Source organism: Xenopus tropicalis, chromosome 3 (genome assembly GCF_000004195.4).
Source record: "Xenopus tropicalis strain Nigerian chromosome 3, UCB_Xtro_10.0, whole genome shotgun sequence".
Lineage (NCBI taxonomy): Eukaryota > Metazoa > Chordata > Amphibia > Anura > Pipidae > Xenopus > Xenopus tropicalis.
The window spans coordinates 85,627,384-85,654,899 of NC_030679.2; the positions used below are offsets into that span (position 1 = coordinate 85,627,384).

General features: G+C 35.9%; 1 protein-coding gene across 2 annotated transcripts in view; it reads right to left on the minus strand.

Annotated features, from left to right (window-relative positions):
* The window catches only part of plxna4 (plexin A4), a 423,718-nt gene that overhangs the window by 206,254 nt on the left and 189,948 nt on the right, over nt 1–27,516 (minus strand). The window lies entirely within an intron of this gene.

The window sequence follows — 27,516 nt, forward strand, 5'->3', positions numbered from 1 at the left end:
GAACATTAACCCCTGTGAGTTAAGTATAAAGTAAAACCTTGTGACAATTAAACTAAAAAACTATTAAACTAAAAACACTGTCTAGAATAGCCACCAATCAAGAAACAGCTATTCCTGGTCTAATTGTAGTTATAACCCTTTAGATTGTAAACTCTTGTGAGTAGGGTCCTCTGATCCTATTCGTACTCTGTAAACCCTTGTTTGTTAAATTATTGTAAGATCCGCCGTTTGGTATAAATTAATGTAAAAGGCTAGCCATTTTTATTAGTTAGGAGAAATTCCTTACTTTTAGTATGGAAACTAGTAGTGACAATGGAAGGTGGATTGTGCATTTATATGTGCTGATATAAATATGCATTGATCCCATCTTGCAGCACAGCTTGCTATTATATGTGCCAAATATTACAACTTCTACCACTTTGCCTTAACATTTTGCTTAATTTTATTTGTGTATGTATGTATGTGTGAGTAAAACAACAGGTTCTGGTATGTGGTGCAGTAAATCTCTCTGGATAACAATCTTTCTACCTAGTTGACTTGCTTTAGCATGCTGCAATAGCAATAAATGTTACAAATGCAACTGTTTCTTTGAAGTCAACACTCTGGTATTATCACATTCTAGGATTCCATAAGGTAAGTAAGAAACTAATAAACGGGCTGCATTGAAATACAACAAGCTCTTCACTTTTCTGGCATGCTTGAAATTTATAACCTGGCATCAAAAGCGCTCCTGTTCTAGAGATATATGGAGTCAGCTGACAGTGATTCAGACTCTCGCTGTGGGAACCATTCATTCACAGGTCCCATTCACTAGCTTTCTGTCTGTAGTTTATCACATCCTCAGAAGAGGTGCTTGCACACTAGTAAGCTCATATATCACAACATCTTTGAAACTCATTTATCTGTTTGTCATGAATGATATCGCAAGCACTGTGTCATCGCTTTTCCACAGAGAGCCCAAAGATTCACATTTAAACATGTTTTTGTTAGAACTTTCACATTTTCGTTCCCCCACTATTTCAACGTAAACAGAATGCGCAATGTTCACATTGAAAATTATTACTTCTTTTGTCTTCACGCCCAATGGAACCAGGGTGACCATTCCTACAGTTTAACTGTTATATGACTTTAATTATTATATAACTAAACAGTGTACAATTCTGAGCAACTGTCATGATGCCATGCTCCACAGAGCTATATTTGTTGAAATATCTTTTTATAGGACAAGCAGGTTTCTATAATAGCAGAAAGTAGGCCCATCTATTTTTACAGTTAAATATGAAGGAGAAAGGAGCTTAGTATGTACAGAGAAAAATGTCATAACTTGTTATTATTGGCTCACCTCTACCTTATGCCCTTGAATGCACTAATACATATAGGAACTGTATTTATTCTTTAATCCCTCAGGTTTGTTCAGGTTTTGCCACCCACTGCTCTATGAATAGATACAATCTGCAGGAAGTGCCATATGTGTTTTTCTGAGTCACGTGGTGTCTTGTAGATACTGTATCTGTAGTTGCTTATAAATGGCAAGCAACTTTGAAGTTATAAGCTTTAATATCATGTTTACTAATGATCCAAATTCTGCAATGTGTGCTAGAATTCAGCTGAATCTAGGATTCACTGTATCCATATATGCATGGAAATTGCACTATAGATATGTAGTCACTGTTGTTGAAAGTATGCCATGAGATATCTCGGCCAGGGGTGCAATTTCCCAGTACTTTTACTTCCATGTATTTAAATCGTTTTCCAGTATCGTTAATTTGGGGTACCTTACTTTTCAACAACAGTGACATTCAGTTGTAAATATGTCTTCTTTCCTGCTCTTCCAGTCACTGTTAGAGGAGTTCAGCATCATTAGCATCTTTAATGCACTGTAATATGTCCCCAGGTTAATACTCTTAAAAGTGCATGGCGTCTTAATCCAATTGTAAAGGTCTTATTATTACAAAGCGCTTGTTTCTGTCTCAAATAAAACACAGAACCACTAAGCAGATTCTGGCATGACAGAAAGCCAAGATGAATCTTTCTGCAGGTGGGATGCTAATAGTGTTAATTATTTTACATGGAAAATGTACCATTGTTAACCTAAAATAGCTGCACTTCATCTGCAATGTCTCATTGGGACCAACTTACATAAAATAAGGGCAGATATCAATGCCTCTCTGCCCACAGCTATCTGCCTACCCCAGTTACAGGTCTCACAGTATCCAGACCTCATCCCTGCTTTGGAGAGTACAAGCATGGGCTTTATTTGAAATTTTTGAAAAATTAACAGAGATTCCTTTTAACTAAAGGATAATACTTTGGATAGGATACTTTTATAATGGTATGTTATTTTTTGGCACCTACCTTTATGTTTTTATACATTTTGCAGAGAAGGTAAAGTGTAAGTGTGAGTAAGTAGTACAAGTATATATAATCATTAATCTTTTGATCTACCCTTTCCTATCTGGGGAAAGCTTGGACATGTTAGGTGTTCGTGTCTAGGAAAATAAAAGATCTCTTAACTTAACATATGTAAAGGGAGTTTACAGAGTTTTTCAAGAGCTGTAAACTAGTTTTATCAATGCAACAGTAAGTCCCTTCTTTATCTCCACCTTTGTGCTATAGCACCAGAAAGACAGGTCAGACTTCAGCTTTGTTTGTACTCAGAAATGCATTTTTAACCTTAAAATTCATAGGATCTAAGCAGTGACTCCTAAACAATTTTTGGAATGAGTATTTAAGTGTCTCTTATTAAAAAAGTTTGCTATTTTAAAAGGAAAATGATGAATCCAGCATTAATAGTTGCATTCCTATAATAGTCATTTCATTTTATTATTAGAAGTAAAAGATGAAACAAGAAAACCTATTAAGCACATCTCACAATTATGTTGGCTATGCAGCAGCTGAGCAGTGAGAGACATCATCCTGCCTTATTTTCTAGGGCAAGTTCTACTTTTCTTGTTTAAGATAGGTAAGAAAACTGTCTTTGTGGTTCTGGTCTGAGCATTATTTTATTCTTAAGAAGCAAGACTACCCCCAGTACAATACTCCCAGAAACTGCCAACAATGTCCCTTCAAATTACTGTAGAAGATACAACAGTATAAAGGCAGTAGTCAGGTCATTTATACTGGTTTCATTGGAAGGTCACACACATACATAACCCACATGTATGCTTTAGTGTGTATTAAGATTAGTTACCACCAAACCATATGCAGATAGTGTCAAAAATTCATAAAAGGGTATTTGGGTTTCTGCTATTCCTGTAGAACAGATTTTTACTGCAGAAATGAAGCCAACATCTAAATTTCCCACTTTGATTTAGTATGTGTGTGTGTTATGAGACTCAGGACCATTTGTTTTAGGAACCACAGATGTCAATATTATCATAGATATCACATGAAGAACCACTATGATGACTGGTTTGCTGTCCAGTCATAGCATTTCATTTTATAGGGTCACTAAAATACAGTCTATAATTATTTCTGAAACAATTCCTATAGTATATATTCCCAACCTATCAATGTATTCCTGTGACTTTAATTACAAGAATTAAGCTACAACAACAACACTAAACAAGAAGTCTATACTGAATATAATTATATCCATTTCCTAGCTTTAATTTCTGGTGACTCATTAATAGAAAGGAAGGCATTCATCTCTTTTTTGCAATGGCTGAGGCTTGAAGGCTTTATGATATAAAAAGATATCTTTTGTCCTTTAGCACTGAAGATCGATGGTGAACTATTCTCTCAATCGCAGACTGATCATTAGATCTTACAGGGTGACCTTTCTAATACTGAACACTTTCTTCTCTTGCTTATACATCTCCTTTAAACAATAACAAGGGCCACTGAAAACAGCTTCATTGACCATTTAGTCTCCATCTCTTCCTTTTATCATTAGATTACATCATAGCTTTTTTTGTTCATATGTATAATATTAATGTTTATTAAAAGATAGGACTTCAGTTACTACTAGCACATTAAGGTGTTGCATACTCATAATATCTGCAGTATGTGTTCCATAACTTGCTGGTTCTAAATACATATACCTGTATTTAGGAGACGTATAGGATACATGAAAATAATCTTGTAGGTAATTATGACATAATGACACAGCCTGGGAAAGGAGGCAGCAGGAAGTGGAACAAAAGGGCAGGACAAGCAGGTTTTTTTGAAGAAATCTTTTAATAAATTAGCCTGAGAAACTACTTTAAAGCACATTCCTATATAGAGATGAGTAGAATTAATTGGCACAATTTTATTTTTCACAAAATATGTCCCCTTTAAAAGTTACAAGCCAACTCATGCCCAAATTTGACTTCTGCCTGCAAGGTTGTCTAATTACTTAAAGCTCTATGTTGTTACTGTAATATTTTACAATGTATTTAGTAACGTTAATCTTAGACATATGTGAAAAAGAGTCTGTATGTGATATACTGTTAAAAGTACAAAAACCGGTACACTGCAGAGATACATTTTCCAATTAATGAATAGTGTGTAAGGCGCACAAGCCTGAGGAAATGTGAGGAAGGTCAGAGAGTGCACCGTATTTGCGACTCCATAATTATGTCAAAGTTAAACCTACAGATGTTTCACTGTAGTGCTAAAACTTATGTCCACATAATGCAATCCTTTTCTAGAATAATTATAGCCCTACATATTACTGTGTACATGCTTATAGGTGAAATTGCATGGCAGGCCCCCCTGTACCAATTGTTGTAACACAGATTTGTAGTACAAAATAACATAAACCCTGTACACAGCATGTAATGTTAATCTATTTTCAAAAAGATAAGCCTACTATTTTTTATGGGATAGTTCTCCAGCACCCAGATGCATTAGCCATAAATGATAACTAAGAATAACTGCAAACCACTTTACACTTGGTACGAAAGGAATAAAACAAACAGAACTTACATACAGGTACAAGGGAACACAGAAGATTGAGATGAAATTTGTTTGGGTCTTTTGGTGCACCTTAGTAAAATATAATGGGAAACCATTCAGTAACAGAAATGCTTAAGTACAGTCTGGCCCAATTGAGACATTTGACAAGTTCCTTCAGATCAATTGCTAAAGAGAAAGGGCCACAGAGGTCAGACAGTCATAAAATTTCTGTCAACAAAAAAATTGGTCAAAATATTCAAAGAGCAGAAATTAGCTCCTGGCAATGAATTATCAAAGAAACAACCTAATGTGTTTCCTATTCTAAGTCATGTGAAGCAATTCAAACCACTGTCCCATCATCTGGAATTGCTTCCTTGATGACTTCATGGATCTTTCTTCCAGTATAACAATGGGGCAATTGTGATCCTGCTGTACAGTTAGACAGACCTCTGCACAATTTAGAAAGAACATTATTTTCTGCATTTTTCATGTAATTTATTTGAACCATTTATTGATAATATGAAAATAAACTACAGATTAACGAAAACTCAAAATATTAATTTATAAAGATATGCATCTTTATACTTTTCCTTTCCTCCTTCCATAACACAGGTTAGCAGATCATTACAGTTTTTAAAAATGTAGGCACCTTCATTAGTAGTTTAAGCAGAACAACTTATCCTAGGGGCCCATTTACTTACTCACGAACCGGCCGAATGCGTCCGATTGCGTTTTTTTCGTAATGATCGGTATTTGGCGATTTTTTCGGAAAATTATCGCGACTTTTTCGTTGCCATCCGAATGTTGCGCAAAATCTGGCGATTTTTTCGTAGCGTTAAAACTTGCGCGAAAAGTCGCGCCTTTTTCGTAGCCATTCCGAAAGTTGCGCAAAATGTTGCGATTTTTTCGTAGCGTTCGGATTCATTCAAGCTTCAGTATGGTGACTTTTCTTGGGCCAGGTTGGAGCTGCAGGGTGCCATTGAGTCCTATGGGAGGCTTCCAAAATCATGCTAAGTCTGAAAGTTTCGGCCGCCGCTTACGAGCGCTCAATACGAAAAAGTCGCGACAAGATACGAGCGAATCGTAATGGCTACGAATGGCCAAAAAAAATCGCAAAAAATACGAAAAAGATGCAAAATGTTCGTTTTCCAATCGGAATTTTTCCAATTAGGATTCGAATTCGTGTCTTAGTAAATCAGCCCCTTAATGTCATTGCTTTTGTGGGGGAGTGCGAGTAGCACCAATATCATAGAACCAAGCTTGGAATGGCAGGTTCATGGGTGGATCAGGTACCAACTAATGAGCATGAATTATAGTACCTGGTAGTAGGCACGAGAAAAGGCCTAGGGATTAATCTGCAATTATTTTATCACTGAAAATGTTACTTGAACTAGTACAGTATGCAACCCAGAATTCTGACTTCAGGAATGTGAGTTATTGCTAGGTAGCGAACAGAAATGCGTAACTGACATAAGTGTAGTCACATCTGAGACAATTGCCTGTGGCATAACAGTTGGCTCAGTGCAGTACAGAGATCTTACATGTATTTGGTGAAAATATATTTCAGACAGCAACAGCTCTGTTACTAAGACAAAACATTGAGTGTAATAAACAGACTCCCAATATATCGTGAAGGTCACAGTTCAGTTTCAGATATAATGTGGAATGTGTGGTATGGAAAAATTGGGGTTTTCCATGGTTATGGTTATTTAGTTTGAATAAATCAAAGTAAGCCCTTCAGCCATCAAACCCCCACAAACACAGTTTCACACACACACATTCTTTTCCTTCAAGCAAAAAATAAAAGAAATTGGCTGGGAATGATTTCCAGTAAAAATTAATAAAACTTTTACTTCTCTTAAATATGTATCAATTGTATTTCTTGTTAAATGGGTTATATTGTACAAATTAAGCTACAATTCTTTTGTGGCAGAATAATTTTAAATAAGTCTTTTGTTCTAATAATGTTACCTTTTCTTAAAAATAGATTTCCTGATTCTTTTTTGGACCAGTTACCTTTGACTGTTATTACCGATCATACTTCATATTCTTCTTTTTATTATCTGCACAGATGTGCCTTGTCATTAGGTTTCGGATGAATATAGAAGAGTACTTCCCTGCTGAACATTCAGTAACTCTTAAATGCCAAATGCAATCATGAGGTTTCAAGTTGGCCCTGCTTCTCCACTAAAGTCTGTCCAGCCACAACTAAGCACCAAAAATATAGAAGCAGGTTGCCCAATCTATAGGAAACTCATTGCTATTTGGTTGTGTCAGAAGTATCAACTTATTTTATCACTTTCTTAGACTTTGCTTTACTTTGAAAGTGACATCTACATGGGGCAGAATTTATGACCGTACTTAATTTGATCGGAGCATTTGCATGCACATCATCATTGGAGCTAGTGTTAAAATAAAAAAAAACAATTTATTCAACAAGTCAAAACCTGTATATTTTGTTTTAATTATGTGTCTTGTTAATGGTTATGGTGTATAATTGGCACCATGCGTATTCTGTAAGTTGATGTTTCTTAATAATTCTGTAAACGGACGCCCATGTTGTGTACTGAAACCTCCTTAAACAGTCGGGCTGGTATAATAATATAATAATAATAATAATTGTATGCTTACTTACACATTGCCAAAATGTAATTGTGAATACCAATATACTTTACAAGAGATTATCATCCTGGAAGGTGGGAGTTACAAAAATGCCTGCCTCATTTATACTTTATCAAGTATTAAGACACTGCAAAATGAGAAGTATAGGACGTGTAAGGCCATTCTTGATTAATCTTTTGACCAGCAAAATACCAATGATCTAGTTATTTCTTAAAGAAAGGAAAAAAAGCTTTAATGATTTTGTTACAGTTATTCTAGCTTACTTATAATAGGATGATAAATAAATCCCTTTCTATTTACTTAGTCCTTTAGGAGGCACTCAAAAACCATAAACTAGGCAAGCTTGTGATGCTTCAGCTGTTCACATCCATCTTTGTTTCTTTAAAAAAAGTGCTCTAGGGCAACCTGCACTTTCAGGTAACACTCCCTCACCTGGGAATCACTACAACAGCCTTGTGTGATGTCTCAGTGGAAACAGATGTGATATATATACATAAGAGAAAACATTTGTTCCGTTTCCTGCAGAATGGTGCATTTAACATCTAGCTTAAACATCTACAATTATTTCTTTTCTGTTGTTCTACACAAATATAAAGGCCGAGCAAAAATCAGTTTAGTTACATAATCTGTACAGTAAAATAAAGCATAAACACTGGCTTAATATAAACTAAGTAATAAATGAAGCATAATAAAGTATTTCTAAAAAAAAAAATACTTTATTATGGCAGAGTCTTCAGCTAGGAAACTACCACTATTATAAAAATACAGTAAACTGTTATATATATTTAACAAATTTATCTGTACATTTTCAACCTAGCATTTTTACTGGTGCAACAACACACTCATGCTGTGGGTCACAGACAGATTACACCTTCTTTAATCTGCTAGCACCAGCAAAAGCTAGCAATTTGCTATGTGCTAGAAAACAGCATGGTTGAGCTGTTTGCAGTAGGGAAAAGTTAGGTTGATGTGGTGCACAAATAAACTATTTATAGCTCAAAAACTTTTAAAAAAACAGAATAACAAATAAGAATTATTAAGCATCAAACTGTACTAAAGGTACATTTTCTACAACAATACAGTTCCCCAAACAAAATTCATTTAACGAAGAGAGCACAATGTGTCTCCTATTTTAATTCAGACAAGTAATAAAGGGAATTTTAAAGAACCTTTCTCATATCTCATACAATGCTTCTTGTTAATATACTCTGAAATGGAAATGCTTGTCACGATGGTCACAAAGATCAAAGGGAGAGCAACAGGTTACATTTAAGGCATCAGGTGAAAATAGACACAGTTTGAATTTTCCTAATGATCTGAACCTATGCCTTAATGAGCCTTTTTAAATGTGCAAAACACGTTAATCACAGAAGTATGTGTAAATTGTGTGTGCCCATGCTCTCCCTCTGGACCATTGTGCTTCAGGGCCAATGAGATTGATGTTGTTGGCAATGCAGCTTATTTACTGAGAGATTATGTCTCAAAGGTACTCACATGGCTTCAGCCAGGATTAAGGGCATCTCCCAAAAGATTTTTTTAAAACTCTACTTTAGAATCAATTTCTTTCACAAACAAGCCTAAAGGAAAACAACATTGCATACAATTTGAGTATCTCCTAAAAACACATAGACACAATCTACACCCGCATTTTCCTGTCTTCAGGCAGGGCAAAACTGCAAAATTATTTTAGCAAGATATTGTTTTCTTCCAGAGGAACTCATTTGTACTTACATCTATTATAATTTGCCAATTCTGGGCTTTAATTTTTTGTTACTTAACAAAAAAAGTGAGAAGACATTTAATAGAAAAAATGCTTTTTAATACAGCTATATTATATTGATACATGTATAGCCTTGCTGGGTAAAAAAAAAACCTGATACCATTAAACTGCAATGTTTATGGCAATGATACACCTTAATTGGGTTCCTTCTACTGAAACTATAAATTAGAAAAGAACAGTATCAGCAGGTGCTCTTAAATATAACATTAAATATAGCTCTGGTCTGCCCATTTATATCACAATAATCCATTTAACGTGCAGCTAAATTGCTTAAAATACAATTGTTAAAGAATGGGCCATAATAGATGCAATAAAGAGTTGTTCTAAGGGAAAATTTTCATCTTTTAAGCTGTACCGAAAATGGAAACAATATTGCATTTCATTTTTTTACAAACTGAAGTTATTTTGTGCCTCTCAAATATTTCCCTTACAGATTGAATTTTAAACACTAAATGAGTCCTGCTCACTAATGGGCAGAATTTTAGATGCTGCGGATACTTTACTGTGCATATTATATGCAAGATGTAACCATTGTTCTACATTAGATGTTATGAACTATCATAGTAGGTCAAGAATACACTAGATTTTTTTTTTTTTTTACATATGGGAAAGATGAGACCCTTGCATTCTCAAAAACCTATGTACAAGCAGTAATGCATATGAATGTTCACACCATGAGTTATTGATATCTACAAGCAGATCAATGAAATATTATGCTCTAACAAGCTTGGTTTAGAAAGTTTTTTATTTTATAATACAGAAATAAGCCCAATGCAGAGCACAGCTCAGCTTTTAGTAATTCTTATGCAAACATTACAGACCAATAATCCTTAGGCTGAGAGATTTAGTTGCCAGCCATGGGTCTCTGCTACCGTGGGCAACTTATCTCTTCAAAATGCCTTTCTGCCGGCAATAATACAAATCGCTGGGGGAAAGGCCTATGCATCACTTCAGTTTTACAAAGTTTTGTGAACTTTCCTCCTGCAGGCAACTTTGAACAATTTTGGAAAACCAATACTATGGGGCAACATTTACTAACCCACGAACAGGCCGAATGCGTCCGATTGCGTTTTTCGTAATGATCGGTATTTTGCGATTTTTTCGGAAAAATGTCGCAACTTTTTCGTTACTAATACGATTCGTGCGAAAAAACGCGAGTTTTTCGTAGCCATTCCAAAAGTTGCGCAAAATCTGGCAATTTTTCGTAGCATTAAAACTTGCGCAAAAAGTTGCGATTTTTTCGTAGCGTTAAAACTTGCGCGAAACGTCGCACCTTTTAAGTTTTAACGCTACGAAAAAGGCGCAACTTTTCACGCAAGTTTTAACGCTACGAAAAAATCGGCAGATTTTGCGCAACTTTCGGAATGGCTACGAAAAACTCGCGTTTTTTCGCGCAAATTGTATTGGTAACGAAAAAGTCGCAACAATTTCCGAAAAGTCGTAAATACGAAAAAGTCGCAAAATGTTCGTTTTCAAATCAGAATTTTTCGAATTCGGTTCAGATTCGTGTCTTAGTAAATGTGCCCCTATGTGTAGACCTTTCCAGCAATGATCTGTATTGCTGCCACTGGAAAGGCATTTTGGAGAGATTAGTCACCTGTGGTAGCAAAGGTCTATGGCAGGCAACTAAATCTCTCCATGTGACATCAGCCTAAAGGAATAAAGTAAAGTATCCAAAGGCTCAAGGAGTAAACTTGACCTAAAATACAGAATTACGTAAGTGCTTGCACCGTGGCACTCTGCTAACTATAGGTCAGGATTTTCCAATAAAGCTTTCTCATAAGTTACACAAATATTTCATCCAGCACTTGATTTTGTGTCTACGGGAAAAAACACAGTAAATCACTGAAAAAGCTGACATTTTTAACATTTTGAATATTTCAATGATCACAAAAAAAAATTGGGCAAATAGATACAATACTGAAGAACCAAATTACTTCAAAAAGTAACTTTCAAACATACTACTGATCACAAAATGTAGGTCCATTTCAGAGGTACCATACACTTTCTCTTCTTCAATAGGGACAGACACATGGAACCTACAAACTGTAAGCTTTACTCTTCACTATAAATGATATAATGTAAGAAATTTCCATTACACCCAAAAAAGTACTTCAACTCCCTTTTGGTTTCAGTGGACTTATTTATACCAGACACATAGCATTCTAGCACAACAAATGGTTTGGATAGCGTATTCAGCTGTGTGCATGATGATGAGATTTAAATTAGAATGAAAATCTGAGATTTCAGCTATATGCCAAATTAGGCAAATTACCTAGGAAAGCACAGGTTGAGGAAATCAAGACCAAATTTTACTGGCACAGCAAAAATGTGTCTGCAATGCAGCTGCAAGTAGCAGCATTTACGTGCAATGATTTTAGCCGGAACAGATCCAAAACTAAGCTGTTGAGGATGCTCACTCTCTAAAATTACAAAAACGTCACACCTGGCATTTTGCATTCAAAGAAACCGGCATTATTAGTCTAAAAGCACAAATAGCTACAAATGGATGTCAGAGACTTATTCAACCAGTAGGTTGAAATATACTAGCCATTTTCCCTTTGCATTTTCCTTTATCATATAAAATGGAAACTGTATATCTGTTTTTAAACTATAATCATGGCCTTAGTAAAATAAAAAAAAAAAAGAAAGAAAAAAAAATCACCTCACCTCTTTAATTAAACAATCATTAAAAACAATTATTGTAGTATAACTTCTCTGCTCATGGTGTAGGAAAAGCTTTACACACTGAGCCAACAAGCTTTATTACTTGCCGGTATCCTGCAGGCAGCTAAGGTGTAGACAGTATGAAGCAGCTACAAACAACCTTCATGGTATTATTTGGCTGCCATGAGCGATGCAACCTTAGAGAGCACTTCCCTGCAAACCATTACATTTACAAGCTTTACCCAGATATCTCATGTAGGTTTCCTTCTTTATACTCTTAGCATCTCACACACTGATCATTTGAAGCTAAACCTCTAATTTCATAGGGGATTTAGGAAAGACAAGGTTGAAGTTCCACAGCATACTAATGTAATATCCCTGGCTGAGCCACATAGGATTACTTCTCTACTGCAACAAGGTCACTGTTCATGAAAATCTAAGTGATCTCCGGTGCCCTTTGAAAACCGGAGAGAAATGTCTCTGACTGAATAGAACACTGACCCTAAGGCACACAATCCCAGAGGGATGCATTTGGGTCATTCTCTGCTGCAGACACATGAAATCGAGTCATATAAATTATTTCATGGAAACAAATTGCCTTTTACATGTCTTTAAGCCAATTAGAATTGCTTCTGGAAGCCAGGAAGTGGCAAGTCTTTGATGTTGGGCTTTGGATGCTTCCATTAAAATAAACAAAAATGATATTACATCAGCAGGCCATGCTAGTCACATTCTGTAGAGCATAATACACTCTTCTGTACATTTCTGTTATACATATGCTGCACCACACAAATCAAATAAATCATAACTATTAAAAAAAAAAAAGATAACAACAAAGCAGCCCTTTAAGGCTACAAACTGCATGCTTTGCTTGCAGCATACAATGATAAAAAAAAGGAAAATGATAAATGAACAAAAAGACCAGACCAAGCACATACCACTGTTAATCACCCCCTTTTGGCACATTAAAGGAGACCTAAACTGCAAATATATATTTTATTATTTTAAAGTTTTGGTGAATATTTGTTTTATCATGTTTCTAACCTGTACATTGAGGTCCATCTTAGAACTAGTAAATGCATAAGCAGTGATGTACTTGTAGCCACATTACTTCCCCATAGTAAATGGCTATAAATAACTGCAGAGTGAAAGAGATACCCTCTACTTACAGCATCCAGTTGCCCATAAATACAAAAGGAACCAACTACCTGTAAAGGCATTGGAATGGTATTTATATAGGGTCCATTGTCAATGCAAAGAGTACCATCAAGTTATCTTCCTGGGCAAATTCTTTTTCAAGAGTACCCACTAAACCTACTGTACATCCCACAGCGCTGAGCAGCCACATCTACCACAGGACTCAAACTGCAAACTGCCAGGTATAGTATTCATTCTGTGTGCAATTGCATCTGCTAATTGATAAGGATGCTTTTATGGCTGTAGTTCATTATTTTATACTGCACTGAAAGCATCACACTAAATCCCATAGCTGCAGTGTAATTAAATGTCTGTTGTTGGAATAGAAGTAACAATAATGCTAACCATATTTATAACACCTCAAGAAAAGCACTCTCTATATCCTGGAAAGAAAGCAGCTTGAGAGAACATTATTCAAAGCACTACAAGCTGGAATAAGGACTCCACAGCCCGAGGCTGAAAACATCAGGGCCTATTCTACAGAAAGTTATGCCAGTACAGCACAGACTGCTGAAATAGTAGTGCACAAACCATTTGTAAGGATGCATAGTGCATCTCGTTTTACACACCTTTGCAATACTATAGCATATGGCAATAAAACAGAGGTGTCCAATTTAAGCATTAAAAAATTAAATTAAAAATTTAAAAAGCATTGTATCTCACTTTGGTTATAGGGTAACCCCTTTGAAATAAAATATAACAAAATTGGTATAAAGGTGATACCTTTATTGGCTAACTAAGATAATCATAGCAAGCTTTCAGAACATTTTAATGTTCTGTAATGTTCTAAAAGCTTTCTATGGTTATCTTAGTTAGCCAATAAAGGTATCACCTTTATATCACTTTTGTTATTTTTTATTTCAAATGGGTTACCTTGTACACATTTTGACTGGTTAGCACGGTACATCACCTTTTCCTGCATGTACTATGGTTATACAGAAATAAAAAACTAAAACAGTAGAAATAATCCCATATAGGCAAATACTTTAAGCCTGTATAGCAAAGGGATAGTTCACATATAAGTTAACTTTTAGTATGTTATATAATGCCCAATTCTAAGCAATTTTCCAGTCAGTCTTCATTATTTTTTTTCTAGTTTTTGACATATTTCCCTTTCTCTTCTGCACCTTTCCAGCTTTCAAATGGGGTCACTGACCCCCACAGCCAAAAATCTATTACTCTGTGAGGCTGTAATTGTATCATTACTGTTACTTTTCATAATTTTTTTTTTCTATAAATATCAACCAAAGGTAATTTGCACCCCTGCTACCAGATAGCTGTTCCCAACTGTAGAGTTGCTGGTCAAAAAGCTAAATAATTTAAAAAAAAAAAAAAAACACACATTACACACCAATTACAAATTGTATACTCTCTACATGCTAAACGTTAACTCAATGGTGAACAACTCCTTTAAGTGGTATATTAAACAACATCTGCAGAGATACATAGCTTCCCAGAAACACAATCACTTATTGTTACAGCAAAGTTAATTATACGTCATCCTCCATTGCCAATTATGCCCCTCACGTTAGAAGGACAGATTAGGCTACTTGGAATATTGTTAAAGGCAATAATAGCTTAGTCCTCACTAAATATCAATAGGAACATTCTTATGGCATGTCTGTTGCTGTGATCACCTCTCACTCACAGATTACATAAATCTAAGTAACCCCCCCTCCTTAAATTTCATAAGAAAGTCTATGCTGATTTAGTGAGATTACATGGGTTTGTAACCATTCTAAGGCCAAGGACTGCTATAATAAACAGCAAAGATAAAGTGACCAGACCTTCCTTTAATACAGTAGACCAATAGGAATCTATGAAAACCTACAATATGCATTTAAGTGAACTGCACTAAATAGGAGACCCGGCCGAATCTGCAACATTGGCTTTTAGGTGGGCAAGGGTTAAATACAGAGTAACACGTTTTAACACAAACAGATTCCTGCAGAAGAAAATGAGAAAAGCTGTTCTATCAGGGACAGCAACACTTTATTCCCAAAAGACCTTGAGTAAGTCCATTTTCTGACTGCAGTATTAATTGAAAAGCAGGAGTGGGGAGGATTCTGAATGGCTCAGCTTTGACAATAAATCGTCCTGACAATGACAAATCCATGCATTTACTGGGCAAGCTGGGACTTCACTATAAACATATATAGAGCATAGCAGTAGCCAGCTCAGCCCCCCATCCCATAGCAAGAAATTCGCAACAGCTAGCTTATTTCACACACTGTGTGTAAAACAAAATATTGTCTGAATAAACACACAGAGAGTTGCCAGGGCCAGAACTAGGGGTGGGTAAAAGTAGCACCTGCCTAGGGTGCAACTATGCCAGGCAAGTACCTCTCCTGGCTACCCCTATTCTGTCCTTCCTTGTCATTGCCCCTCTTCCGACACGGGGGGCTGCAGGGGCGAGGTGGCCAACTGGGTTGCCTAGGGTGGCCTGGTTGGCTTGGCCTACCCCTGAGAGTTGCTATAGATTTACAAGCTCAAATGGCATTCAGTTAGGCTTTTGTCTGCATTATAAGCTTTAGTTAGCAGGTATAAGCCTTTATAAATACTTTCTCTGTGTTTCGTGTGTTCAGTGGAAACACAGGAACTGTGGAAGGAATACATTTAATATGGGACTGCAAGTATGGCACAAAGCTTCACTTTCCAATAGAATATCTTAAATGCAAGTAGTTCCACAGACTGGAATATTTTATACTGTCCATTTTAAATTCAGACTATTAGAGCTGTTCTCAGTAGGACTTTGAATGTACACTGCAAACTGGATATGTTAGATGGTCCTAAGCATTCCTGTATTGCTTTCTTGATCTTCAAATGGTAGCAATTTTGTTCTCCCAAGAAACAATGACATTTTAGGTTTGCAAGTAGCTGTCTACAAATGCCCATGTGCCGCAAACCCTCTCTAGGCCTTAAAAAGTTATTGATGATTCAATTAAATCAATTCCCTTCAGTTACATATGTGTGTGTATGTGTGTGTGTTTTGTGCTTGTAAATATGCTTATACATTTTAAATAAACGTACACATATATAATAACAATAAAACAATAGTTTGTCACATTGAGTGTCCATTTATTCATACTCATCTGGAATAATATACACGTATGGGACCTGTTATCCAGAATGCTCAGGAACTAGAGTTTTCTAGATAGGGGAACTTTCCATAATTTGGAACTCCATACCTTAAGTCGACTTAAAAATAATTTAAAAAATAATTTAAGCATTAAATACCATAATAGGATTGTTTTGCCTCCAATAAGGATTAATTATATCTTAGTTCCCATCAAGTACAAGGTTCTGATTTATTAAAGGAGAAGGAAAAGCTAATAAAGAGTTAATCTCAAGCTGCAGGCATACCTTCAGTTGTCTCAATAGTGCCCTTAAGTCTCCCCATATTTCACCTGTTCAGAAAATCAGAAGCCAAACAGGAAGAAAAAACGCTGAGCTGTGTAAAGAAGACTCCCATAATGCCTCACTCCTGCACAGACACGGAGACCAAGTGAACATGCTCAGTTAGTAAGACTATGAGTCAGCTTCCTGCTGATTGGCTCAGATCCACATTCCTAAGGGGGGGGTGGAGTGAGTTCTTAGCATTCTTGAGGGAGGGGGGAGCAGGAGAGAGCAGGAAGCAGAAAGCTGTGTGTCTCTGGCAGAGGAAAACACAACTAATCTTTTTACAGAGAACTCAGTGCAGTTTTTCTGTGAGTGCTTATGGCTGTATTTACATAGACCTTTCTGATACAGCTTACTTAGTTTTTACCTTTCTTTCTCCTTTAAAGAGAAAAATGACATTTTTAAAAATTAGAATTCTTTGTTTAAAATGGAGTCTATGGCAGATGGCCTTCCTGTAATTCAGAACTTTCCGGATAACAGATCCTATACCTGTATCTACAAATCTTCCATAGCTTACAGAATATATATTCAGCTATACAGCATGAATGAAAAAAAAATGAAACAGTAGTTCCCCTATTGGACAGTATGTATGATGGGGGTGAGAGATAGCAGAAATAAAGCAAACAACAGGTCCCCAACATATAATGATTGTGCCAGCAAGGCTCCTTAAACCAATTTTCTCCATGCTGGGACCATAAAGATTGAAAAAAAGCATAAATACTAAATATGGCATAAAAATAGAGGATAGAGGAAAAAAAAAAGAAAATAGAGAAAAAAGGAGGAGAGTAGAAAAATCCTCCTTTAAAGGATTACAAAGGCCCTACACCTCAAATATAAATATATATATATATTTTTTTTTTTAAAGTATATTAGCTGAAGCAATTTTGTATGTATCATAGAAGTTACATAACTGTCCTTTATTATTGTTTACTACTATTTTATGCTATACAGCTACTGAATGGAAATGCACTGAACTGTGAGTTCTGCTTAATCAGCATTGCAGGGATGAACATAAAGAACAGCATCTGAGAAAATATGGTTGTATATTCCATTCTGAGCAAATTGTATTATTTTACCTTTCCAGTGGTTACGGCTCTCAAATAAAATGTTTTAAGTTAGTTATTGAAAATAATATTGATTCCTACAATAGAAAATACATTAAAACCTAAGTGGCAAGCAGATACTTTAGCAAAGCAAACACTGCATTATACCAAGACTGAGCAGATACATTCTTTTTTAAGCCTAATAAAATGTGTTTTTTTAAGGATTATGGTACATGCTTAAATGGACTGAGGATCCACAGGCACCCATTATTTGTGCCATACAGAACTTCACAACAAAGTGAATTAAAGGGAGAATTGTAATATTTTGATCCCTACCAAAAGTAGCAGGAATATGCATTCTCTCTAATGCATTTAGAAAGTGATTAGAGGTATGGAATGACATTTGTACTTTAATCTGGAACCCCAGTTAAACCACAAGTTTAACCAGGCACATTACATATGCTTAAAAAGTAATCATTTGAATTCATCTGCATGAGCTTTTAATTATTCCATACTTTCTGCCTGCATGAACCATGATCCATTAAAATGTTCTGGCTGTTTTTATCCAAAATCCCGACTTGGTTGTACATTCCACTGCATTCTTAATATTACAGTAAAGCATCCGCTGAAATGTGTAATGACTAGCTGAATGCCATGTCAGAACATTTAGGCAGCTTTCTTGTGACTTGCTCTCCCAATGCACAGACATTTAATCTGACATACATTAGATGGAGGACGCTGATACTATTGCTCTTAATTACAGTCAGCAATGGTTCAGACAGTTTGAATAGGGTAACATCCCGGGAGCATCAACAAAATATACAATGTTGTTCTTAAGCAACAGAAAATCAGCACTAAGAAAACAAGTTATTTCAGCCGATACTTGATCTACGAGAAAGGCATCTTATTCTAAAATGAAAAGGTCTCGGGCAAATGGAGGTCAAGAGTTAGACAATGTTCTTTAATTATTTACAGCACTTGGAATTGGAAGATATTCTCAGATAACATCCACTGTATACAGTGCTCTGCACATGAACTCTTACATGTTGTGGATAAATGGTTATTGCCTTTAGATCCCTCAAAACCTTTAGAAAAGAGATGTTCAACCTCTGGTCTTTCAGCTGTTCAACAGCAGATGGAGGACCTCAGGCTGGATATCCCGGCTTTAGGAATGCAGCTGAAACATCTTTTTTCTATATGTATATTAGCATAGAATCAGCTCTTGAGCACAAAAAGAAAATTATTAAAATTTTGAGCTTAATAAACAAAGAACAGCATTCAAAGCAACAGAGGTTTCCTTTTACATCTGGAGCAATTTATTGCCATAGGACTGTTCTCTGTTTGTCTTGATGGGAAACTCAGGGCAAACCATTAGCTTGTGTCACAGTCTTAGTTCTTTGTGAGTTTAACCACAATATATTATTTCCTTGTGTTGCACCGCACTTCAAACAGTTTTGCTCCAAGCCCATGTTAAGAGTCTGAGCAGAACAATACTTTCTGTATAAATGCTTGTGTTTGCATCCTATTACCTGTTCCACTTATAGCAGGCAATTGCAAAGCCTTGTTATATGGCAAGTGAGCTTCAGGCCATGTGTGAACACTAAAATACATAAATAATCATGGACTTAAATTTAAATGTAATGAACAATATTATAAGGTCACTAACATTCATAACACACTAGGAAATTGGACTTTTTATTAAGCATTTATTTTAAGTCTCAAACAGATGTGTCACAATTGCTATCTTGAACAAACAATTGCTATCTCGAACAAACAGACTAGATATATCGAGCTTTACTGCAATTCTAGGCTTGCTGCATCAATGTGATTAACATTCTCATGCAGGTAAAAGTAAACGTGCTGAACATATACGTTACTGTTCTCTGCTTCTTCTATTAGGAGCAGAGTCAAATGCCATGTACATTTAAATAATTGGATACTTTTACCTGTCACTTAATTCACAAGTGCCCTAAAAATGCCATAAATGCTGATTTCCACATGTAATTCAAGGTAATCTCCTAGTCAAAAAGGAACTGCTAAAAAGAAAACTTCTTGCTTAACCAATAATTCTCTATTGTCAGCACTTTGACTGACAACTAAAACAGCTGTTCTTCAAGTAACCACAAAGAAATTGCCATCATACATCAATAATGATTCTGTACGTTTAAACGTAAATGCATCCAAGATTGCTGGTAAGAGAAGTTTTGTTGATGTGATTTTTAACCTTTATACACCTACTGTGAACCTTTGAGATTGTAGTGATTTAAGGGGTAGTTGTTGATAGAACAGAATATCCATGTCCAACTGGAACATTTTTGAAGCAAACTACCAAGTTTGCTCCCAAAGGGACTCAAATTATAACCGACCATAAAGAGCATACAATAATGTTATTTATGATAACTGACTTTGGTAACACTAATGGCCAGGAGCAGAAAGCCCTGCTGGCTGGAGAAGAGATGGTTCTAGTCATTTCATTAACATCCATGAGTTAAATGTCTAGGTGGAACTAATCTGTCTTACTTGAAAGGCAAACATTTGTAGCTCTTCCAATTACCAATTCCGTCTTAGCAACAAATTACTGCAATTGCTGTTAGTAGGTAACTTTATGTTTGCATTGATATTACCTTGTAAAATTCTATTGCAGAACCATTTTTGGTCATCTTTTTAACATTTATATAAAACATAATAAAATGTTTGCTTGTGATACCCTCCATAATAAACCTATAGATCACTTGTTGCATTTCTAGATCTATTGAGAAGCTATCACCCAGACAAAGAGAAAAAATTCTTTGGACACGCAGATGCCATTTTTGGACTAGAGGTTATGCTCAGTGGCACCTAACCCAAGTAGCATATACCCATTTAATTATGGGAATGCTGACACATTATGGTTATGGAAATGTATACATTGTGAAGCAGTTTTATTCCAAGGAAAACAAAATAAAATGAAATTTTTCAAGGTTTGCTTAAAAGATTCTATAATAATCACACTAAAATAGTTTAACTTCAACAGACATACTTCAAAATAAAACTAAAAATGCAGTATGTATCTATTACATCTATAATTGAGTTTACGATGCTATTTCCAGGTGTTTCATGCATCACCAAGGCATTCTTATCTAATCACTATGGCAAATAGAGCACAATCTGATTGTGAGCAATTTTATAAACAATTAACTTCATTACAGGCAACAGCAACAGAACATCAATTGAAAACAATATTATGATAGTTAATGTCAGAGCACAATGGAAACAGAAGACTGGGTTTGCAGTCTGCAGTTTGTATTTCATAATACATACATATATGTATATAGTAAATCATCCTAGAACAAGTGGTCATGTCTGTCTCTGAGGGACAGATGGGTAAAACAGCAATGAAATCTTTTGCAGCAGTAACTTTGCCATAGATGCTGAACAGAATGTTCTTTAATTAAAGCATACTTTAGAAGACACTGTGTAAGATACTTTGCAAATACAGTACGTTCTTGTTAAGGCCACTTGCTCTATAATTAGAATTAGGGACTTTCTCCATCTGTTAGTTCTCATCATTGTAACAGTTTCTCAGAAGTTTATTAGAGCCTTTCACTGCAGCATATTCTAGATTATATATGGCAGAAACCCATGGCCCACAAATATATGAGCATAAAACAAAGCAATCCAGTTGCAGAGGGCAGGCTGAAAGGTAAGACAACTGCTCTGAAGTGATCAAGCCTTATCGTGGCCCGTCAATCCTAAACTGTCCCTTTCTTTATTCTGCACTTACAAAACATGGTACTATATGCTATGTTAGGGTCATTGGGACAAGGACTTCAAAAATAAACCTCTTCTTCTAAGGAAGGTGGAGCCATCTTTTAGGGCAAAATATATTTTAATTCTCAGCTGTCTGAGGGGCTTCAATATGAATAATAGTCAGTGCTGGATTTCACAATTAGGCGCCCATAGGCTGGCACCCTCCCCCCTCCAATTGCACACATGCATGTTTACTGTGTTCTCATACGGAGCGCTGGGGACAGGATGCGCTGAAGTTTTCTGCGCGTGCCGTTCCCTGCGCTCCGTATGGGAGCAAAATTTACATGCGGCTGGTAATAGTACTCTAACTACATTTGGGGTAGAACATTCAGACCAAAGGCTGTCATCATTTTTCAGAGCAGCTTATTAATGCTGCATTCTCTGGTGTTTGTCAGGAAGTGCTTGTTTTATCTTCTTGACTCATGGAGCTATTTTTCATAAGGCAAGGGTGAAGCAATTAATCATTGCTCTCCTAATTTTTCCTGCTCCACTTTAAAGGATATACCTTAACCCTTATCAAAAGTTGACAGCAGATTATATGTGCCAATGGTACTCTGGTCAGAACTGAAATCAAGACACCAGGGTTACAAAGTAGAAGTTGCACACCTCTTTGCCCCTACAAATGTATACTTAATAATACTGCTGTACACCTACATATAAGTTTAGCCAGAAAAATAACATTTGTATTTTTAATGTAATGTTCTTTTTTTTTTACTGGTTTTTGCCATTTGAGATTCCTGTAAAATCCACATTCCACAAACTACAGAAATTTAAAAAGCTTTAGCTAATCAGAGTGAGAGTTTTGCTTTCTGAACAATCATAGTCAGTTGATTTCTTTGAGGAGATATCTCCGCTGTATCACAGCAGCTCCAATCATTCTCTATATTACAACTCTGAAATTACATCAACTGTGTAGATGTTTATTTTTCCTACTGGAAAAGCATATACTGAGCAAATACAACCAAACAAGAACAACTCAAGACTCTTAGAGGACCAGTAACTGCAAAAACTAAATTGAATTTTACTTGACATATGTTTCCCATCCCCCCCAAAAACTCTTTTTGTTTTAAGTAGTCTTGCTTTTATTGTGTTTATTAGCACTGCTGTGTTCCACCATATTTGATCTGTTGTCCCACAAAGCTTCCAGTGTTTGTTGGAGCCTAAGGTAATCCATATTCATGAAATGGTCCCAAAATATAAACTACAGGTACACTGAAACAAATATTTTGCTTTTTAGAAATGTTAGTAAAATGTTGAAAATGAAGACCAAATTAAACATTGTCTGCAGATACTTTCATATGCTGGTATTACTGGCCAATTATACAAAATAAAACCACAGGTTTTGCTTACTTTCTTGAGCTGGCTGTTCATTCTTTACATCCCAGGTACATACTGCAGAAAATGTGTACAGTCATAAACATGATTACAAAAGTAGATGATACTTGTAGTAGGCAGGTGTATAGTAAATATCACCAAAGCTGGCAACACATGGGGCTGATAACATGAGAAAATTTGGCAGATTTCAAACAAATTGCCTCCCATCTACCCTTTTATGAATCTAAGACTACATACCAAATGGAACCTGCACACAACCAATGGTTGCTTAGGTTATATCACTATTATTGTATGCAGTAGAAATACATAGCATTACAATGCTGAACCATAAATGAAAAGTATTTCTAAGTCCATTCTTATATTTTCATAAATCTGTTTAGCCATGGAAGAAAAATCGCTGTAATCGAAGTTCTTAATCTAAAAATTTGTGAGCAAAAATTGAAAAAAACACTAATCTACCACTCTGCAAGAAAAAAAAGATTTTTTTTTGTAATGAAAACAGAAAGCTTCAGGACAGTATCATGAGGAATATGAAGCATCAAAGAAGAAAGGAAAAAAGAAAGAGGAAAAATAGACTACTTTGCAGGTATCCAGCTGAGCTGGGCAAGGCTTACAAAAGATAAATAACACTGACATTACAAAGCTACCTCTAATTCATTTCTCCACTTGTCACTGCTTGGGATAATTGGCCAACACAACAAGCAAGGGAAATCGTTTGCTGTTTTGCCTTTTGGAGGTACAACCTGGATTAGATGGTGTGTTACATTGCTGATAAAAAGGAAATAAATAAACCTTTAAGTCTTTAATACAAAGAGCTTGCTAGTGAATGGCTAGAGTGACAGCGCAGAATACGGCCTGGTAATTTCCATGGTAACTATTAACTGCTAGAATGATTTTACCTGGAAGCTTTTCAGATGTGGCCTTCAACAAAGTTTGCACAGTTGGATATGAGTGCACTGGTCAAAGCTAGGTTGTGTGTGCTTAGTCTTCTCTTTCAGATAAACTCCTTTATCTCCAGGAAATATTTTGCCAGGAACATCTAGCATCATTATTTTTCTTTTCTGGATATCTTATCAGCCAGAAATGTTCTTTTGATTGTAAGCACTGTCAGGGTATGAGGAATATATCTATTAGTGAAAACAGAGTACCTTGGTATCATATAGGGAAGTCAACAGCATTGCTAGGTCCTGAAGAGACAACAGCTTCTGCTTCAAAGCCCGAAGATGACACATCCAAGGAAAAAATAGCATGCATGACCATTTCTATTAATGGCTCTATTTTTTTGGTGTTTTTTTGTGGCCAGTTAAGTTAAACATAAGCACTAGAACCATTGGCCATCTACAAAGCACAGCAACAAAATTGTTGCGAATAGAAAGCACATTCATAATAATAATAAGTAATAAGACATTGGCTCTCCAATAACATAGGTAAAAAAAAAGACTCATAGAATGCAATGTACATCCAATTACTATAGATCCAAAGCTTCTATGCAATGAATATGCCATAAGGCATAAATTAAATTTGCTCTAAATTAAATCATAAACCTATCAGTTTAAATGCCTGCTGTTTTTCTATAAACAATGATTTGTGAAAGGGTCATAAAACTCTACATGATTTAACACTCTCATTTTGCTTATTTCTACATAACAGATATGTAACAAATTCGCTAAGGTGTACACATTGCAAAAAGAATAAAATAAAAATGATATTGTTCTGCGTTTTTAACCAAGCCTAACGCACTGACCAAACCTGTCAGACCATATGTATAAACACATTGAGAATATAAGGACAAAAGCCACAAAACTGTTCCAAAGCCAAAAAATGCCCTTGCAAAAAAAGCTTGATTTTATAAATACTTCCCCTGTATTTTGACCTACTCTGTAACAGTTGTTGCAGTAATACACTTATAACATCAAACCGAATCCATGCCTGACTAGATTTAATGAATATTTCACTCAGATATCTCTATGCAAAGCTCTTTATTCCTTCAAAAGTCTCACTTGTTAAAAAGAATACAGACCAGTTACAGATTAAAAGGGGCTAATTCACTCCTATTAAGCCTGTGCTGATCTTGAAATCCAATTAAGGCTTCTGGCTTTTAACAGCAAAGTTCTATTTTAAGGTTTATTAAGTTATATTAGGATTGACATACATTTCTTCTGATATAAAATAGACACTTAATTGCAATAAAGGCCAGGGACATTTCATTAACAGCATTTAACTCCGCTAAAGTCATGGTTTTCAGCATTTATGCAGTGGAGTTTGTCAATGTGAATAACCATACTGTGGTTTCTAGGACTTACACTCTAGCAACCAGTTAGCTGTTGAAATTCCAAGCTGGAGAGCTTATGAACATTATTACCTTTTAAATATTTTTGGTTGTTTTCCTTTTAACAATTTGCTTGCTACAAAGCTGAGTAAATAAAAACAGAAGAATGCATCAATTACGAAGGGTGTTTTACTGGTTTTATTTACAGTAAAGGTAAAACACAGGTGTAAACACACAATGAAGCACTTTATTATGTTCTTCAGTAGAAAATTGCTGACAATTAGCTCATTTGCTGCATTTACTCCATCCTGGCTGCTGCTACTGTATGTCACAAAGACTGAGTGGCTTTCCCTATGCTGAAATGTTTCTCTTCTACAGACACGTCTTCAGAGTACTGGCGCTCTAGCAATTAAAGCACTTGTGTATTCATAGTTGTATCTTTGCTTTAGTGGGTATCTGTTCTTATCAGCACCCATATTTAAGCCACCTTAATTCTGTAACAATGTACCTTTAACTTGAGACAATCATGCATCCTTTTTCAATACCTTCATCTCTTATTAACACGCTGTTCACAGATACAAAAAAAAAAAAAAGAAAACCCTGCACATTGAAAACTCATCTCATCTCTCATCACTTGGGACTGCAAACAGCTGCTGTAGTGAACAATCCGTGGATAATAAAGATTACTTATCTCTCAGTGAGCCGCAGTGTAATCATTAACTGCAAGGAAAATTCATAACTGACTCAGCTCTATATAGCCTGCAATCTATAAGTAGCTTCTTACTTTATAGTGCTTCCCATTGCAGGGCTGATGTTGGGTACCACTATTTAGTAGGCAGTAAGAAATCCCATGAGTTCTATGGTGTTTGGGTGTTGTTTGGCTGAGCACTAGGGATGTGTAGGAATTTAAATGCGGCAAAAAGTGGCTAACGGAATATCACATGAAATGTGCTAAAATATAGCCTGTGATCAGCCAACTATCACTAATGGATGACTCAATAAATGACCTGGAAGTCTAAGTTGGTAACTCCTGCCTAAAGGGGCCCCTTGAGGTAAACTGTCAGGGGCCTGGCTGGTAGGATGAAAAGGGACCATGAGATATGTAATTCCTTGTGGAGCTAATGGTTGTAATAATAATAATGGGGTTTTAGTTCTTATGAAGGTGTATGGGGTTAGTGTGCAGGGTTTTTACACAGCAGCAGGTAGTGGGGTTACCTTAGACTGCAGAGGAGTAGATAGTGTGCTGCTGCCCCAGTGGTAGTGAGGTGGTTGGTAGCTTAAAGGTAGTTGAGGTAAAACTATATGGGTGTTAATGTTAAGGTACAGATTTTGTGTTTTTTTTTTTTTTTTAGGGGCAGTTCTGAGGATAGGCATTGGGGTAAGGGGGCTCAGTAGGCAGTGGTGGCATGGAAGTTAAGAGGTAGATGTTCTTGTTCAGCTGGTCAATGTTAATAAATGGTAAGCTAGTTTAAACTGTTATATGCAACCTTCAGCAATTACAAATCTATTTTCATCCAAGTACTTTTGTAAAGTTGAAAAGATTTTGAGTTGAGTTATGGCGATCTGTGTTAAATTATTGTAGAGTACAATGAAAATAAATCAAGCAGCAGCCTTTCTACCCAGGTTGGTGTGTGTTTGTGCATTGGGGGTGGAAGGACAGAGGGGGGCATGCAACAAAGGAACTAATGAATGACCACTAAGAAGGCAACCATTTTTGTGCTTAAGTACAGGTGAGAGAGAAGGATTCAGAATGGGCATTATTAGTCATTCTTCTAAGCCCTAAAATTATTAACTTATTTGTTGGACAAAATATATTTAGAAGCAGTCAGGACAATCAAAGCTAATGCAACCCCGAAGCAATGGGTCAGCAGGCTTTAATTACAATGCATTTTCCCTGTGCCTGCTTAATGTGTGCGAAAACAGCGTACTTTGTTGCATGTACGGAGGAGAGGCTGTTTCCCTGACAACAACATGGCTTATATAAAAAGCTTCAAATATCATGTGTACATGGATTGTACTGGTTTTGTTTCTCTGCCTTAGAAGTTAGGATTGCTTTAAACTGATGCAAATCATACCCTACTCATCCTTCTTTAATAAGGCAAGCAATTGCAATCTATTTAAAATTAACAAAGCATTTTTTTTATTATGGGAGTAATGAAATTGAGGGGTTTTTTAAAGCAGCAAGTCTCTTATCCAAGTAGGCACTGAGGCTCAGCTTTGTTAGATAAGCCTGCTTAGTCAAGAACTAAATATTGCTTAGAAATACCTACAGAACAAATTATACTTTCACTTTCCGTCTACAGAGTCATAATTATATAGCTCTTTTTTCACATAACAAATATACATTATTGTTATTTTTTGCAGTTCCTGTCTCACATCCTGGTTTTTCCGATTCATTGTTTGCAGAAAGGAAGCTAGTGAAACAAATTACCAATCCACTTACAAGCCCTCTGTATAATATGTTCCTCCTTATCTGAAAGCCTGACACAGACTGCAGCTTAGGGTTTTTTTTTTATACAGAACTTGTCTTCTTT